We start from the raw sequence: 4,284 nt of genomic DNA on the forward strand, positions 1-4,284 counted from the left end.
TGCATGTCCAGCATCTACCAGATAGAACTTCCCTAGAAAGATTATAAACAGGTATTAGTCCTACAGTCAACTAGTTTGTAACTAGGTTTAAGGAACTAATTTAGTTAATTACCTTCTGGAACCCTTAAACCATCCTCTCTCTCTAGTGCATCTGCTAGAATGGTGGCATCATGTGCAGAACCCTCCCAGCCAGCCAACACATAAGTGAACTTCAAATCAAAGTCCACTGCAGCTAGGACATTTTGAGTTGTATAGTGTTTCCTCCCCCTAAATGCTGATTTCATCTTAGCTGGGACTCTAGCATAGATGTGAGTGCCATCTATAACCCCAACACAATCCTACATAAACCCAACAACACAATCATCTACAAAAATTTTACTGAATTATGCATTATGTGTGTCATAAGGATACTAAGTTACCTTGAAATATGGGTACCATCTTGAGCTGTTTCTAATCTTAAGAGGTGTCTCAGTTGATGGAGGCTTAATGATCTCATGCCTAAGTTCACCAATTGCATACAACACCTCTTTGAAATGTCTACTTACTGTCTCTACAGATCTCCTCCAACTTTGATGGATAACTCTAAACCTTTGGTTATGCCCAACAACATGGAGAAACATAGCAACTTGCTCTTCTACACTGCTATGTATGGTATCTCTAAGCAAGTCCCTGCCCCTAAGCAAATTACATAGCCTAAAGAAAGGGGCTCTTCTCATGCGAAGCATGTTTACACACTCTACATCATTACAGTTATATATTCTGTCCAAATTTTTTTGCCTTTCCTCATCCATAGCACTCATGGGGGCATAACTAATCTGCGGACGTGAGGGTTTAGCCAGCCTAAGCCTATTCAGGAAGAATGCATACATGCCAGCCACTAGAGCAGCTGCATGAATAATAAGCATGCGTCTCTTGTCTTCAAGACCCATCTATATGAATAACATGCAAAAATAAGGGTCACTGACTTGGGCAACAGATCCTCAGAAGTACATATAAACACATCACTGGCATGGGCAACAGAAGCTCACATAAAAGTATAAACATCATTGGCATGGACAACAGAAGCTCAGATCTAAATGTATAAACATCACAGGCATGGACAACAAGGCTGAGATCAGTATGTAAAGACATCATTGACAAGGACAACAATGCTCAGGTCATTATATGAAAACATCACTGACAGCACAGTGATGCCTCAAATGACTATTGTAAAACATCAGTGACATGGACAACAATAATAAGATCAACATAGTAGTCATCATTGACATGAACAACAATGCTCAGACCAATCTAAAAACATATCATTGACATGGAAAACATGCTCCTATCCATATACACGCATCAACCTCAAGAACAAGTGTGCTCAGAGTATGCTGACATATCAAACAACACTGGTACCAATGATTTGAACCACCTACTAACCATCGACAGCATGGTTTTAGGGTACCATGCGCATGCACAGAGGGGCAAAGGCTAAGATATTTTACCGCAACAACAGCAACAGGGAGAACAGCGTGTCAGAGGACGGGGAACTCAGCTCCGCAACCGAACCACGAACAGATCAGCGGCTTCCGGAGGAGGAGGGGTGAGATCGGGAAACCTAGCAACCAAACAAAATAAAGATCCACTCAGAACACAACTTCTTATTTTAGATCGGGTGCGGAAACTTCAAAAAATAACAAACGAACCATAAAGAAATCAGATCGGGTCCTTCAACTCAAGAATCGTACCTAGGAACAACCGAAGAACTCAGATCCAGTGGGGGACTGCGTGTGTCACATAAGAAAAGGACCGGTCAGTGGGATCATCGTACCCTAGGGTTACGGTTTTGACGAAATCCGAACAAAGGATGCAAAAAACTTGCCTGGGCCAACAGATCTGTCAACAACTCCAACCTAAGAACCAAAACAAAGACATGGGGGTGGTAGATCAGGCCTCCGCAGATCCGAAAGAACAACGACAGTGGGCAAGGCTGGAACCCTAACCTGCGAGCCGCCGGTGGAGGAACAAATCTGCGCGAGAGGGAAGGGGAAGGGGAAGGGTCGGGGTCGAGCTTTATGCCCGCGGGATGGCGCGAAATCGCCCGGTAACCCTAGCGAAGGCGCCAAAGCTTCCCGCGTGCACGCGCCCAAAGCTTTTTCACCTGCCGCGCGCTCGCCTTGCACGCGCCGCCGCACCCGCGGAGCCTGGCTCTGGGGAGAAGCTCGAATCGGCCGCACCACGGGAGCCAGGCTCCCAGGGTGTTTTTGCATCCGCCGAACCAGGCCCAGCGGATGGCCCAGCAAACCAATCAAGCCTGTCTCGCACGCGGGGAGCCCGGTTCCGGGTATATGCGACGAACCAATCACACCCAAAGTGACGGAGCTGGTGCTTGCTGCGAAACACAGCTAGCAGCTACTGCACGTTAGAAAACAGAAACGCCCAGCAAAGCAACGCTAACTGAACCTGATCAACTCTGAAACTGGACAGGAAAAACTGGAGCCAGCGCTGGACTGAAAAAAAGAAAGAAAGAAAGAGCTGTTGCCACCACTGCCGGTCCTAAGATTTTGAGGTCCTCCGGCAAACTTGTCGCGATGGCCCTCTAGACTATATATATAAATCTTATAATATATATAAGTGCTAATTTTTTTCAATACGAAAACAAATCCAGTGATATATTTTTAATTTAACATGTTTGATAATTATCGAGAAACAATGTAGACTAAAACTAATATGATTACCTTAAGGAAGAATATAACTCCATAATATCCATTGCTTCTCATAAAAAGATAGTTCTTCGGGCGTTTCTTTATGCAAAATCATCAAGGACGGTATTCAGATCAATAGTGTCCAAGATAACCCTCTTGATGGTGCACATAGCCAATCCATTTAACATTTCTTGTGATATAGTTGATCTCAAATAGTTCTTCAACAACTTCAATTTTGAGAAACTTCTTACAGCCGAAGCTACAGACACAGGTACAGTTAAGAGGATTCAATAGGCAACTGAAATATTTGAATAGCAATCTGCAGGTATAACAAACTCCAGAATCTCAAGTGATGACATCAAATAATCTGGCAAAGTCACTTGTAGCACCTTTAATTCTAAAAAAAATCATTGATCTCAACATCGGATGAGTTATCCTAAGAAAATGTTTCCACAAAATTCTTGTAGTGCAGCCAAAGATCAGTTTCATCCAAAGATTTCAAATTTTTTGAGTTGAACAAGAACCCAAAAATGTTATCAAATTTTTTCATCTGTTCAAATCTACTATTCAATGAAGCAATTGCAGCATCGATCGTAACATTGAAGTACTCTACTCTAAATGAGACCACAGCAGACCATTGTATTTCCTCATCTTGATCATCTTGTTCATCAAAATATTTCTCTCTTTCTTTGATTTTTTGTACAAAATTTTGGCTCTATATCCATTTCAGATGCAATATTTTTTGCTGTATTCATACTAGAAGTGAAACCTTCATCTCTATACTTCTTAAAATATGATATGACACCTTCAATATGTTTGAGAGTATAATCTATACTCACAATTTTAGATTGCAACTTTTTGCTCACCTTATTTATAGAGAATAAAGTATCGTGCCAAATAACCAAACCAACTAAAAATTCAAAATTCTCTAGTGCACTCACCAAAGATTGACATTCACTAACTGCCATTGGGTCATCAATTGAAGCCTTCTCTAGCGCTATTAAAGCTGATCTTTTTTGAGAAGTTTGGAATCTGATAGCTTTAACACTTTTTATTCGGCTTTCCCAACGTGTATTAGACCATGACTTAACTGTCAATTCTGGGACATTGTCCACCTTCTTCCACCTTTTTGTAGATTTTGCAAACAATGTGTGTATACGTTGGATGAGACAAAAAAAGAAATAGCTTGCCTGCAAGATTTAACAAATAGTAAGTTTCAAACTTTTCCCAAATCATGGTATATTATATGAAAACAATGTATAATAGAAATAATAGTTTACCTGCAAGATTTTCCCATATCACAAAGAGTAAGATTCAAACTATGACATGCACACGGCATGTATAGTGCTCTTCGATTAATTTCAAGCAAGCGCTTCTGAACACCTTGGTGAGTACCCTTCATATTTGAACCATTATCATAGCCTTGTCCTCTCACATTATCAATATTCAAATCAAGAGAGGTCAATATATTCTTTAATTCATTAAAAAGATCCAATCCTGATGTGTCATCTATCTTCAAGAACTCTAGGAAAAACTCCTCTACCCTTAGAACATTCCTCGACACATTGACACACCAAATAATTAGAGTCATTTATGT

This window comes from Setaria italica, chromosome III (genome assembly GCF_000263155.2).
Source record: "Setaria italica strain Yugu1 chromosome III, Setaria_italica_v2.0, whole genome shotgun sequence".
NCBI lineage: Eukaryota > Viridiplantae > Streptophyta > Magnoliopsida > Poales > Poaceae > Setaria > Setaria italica.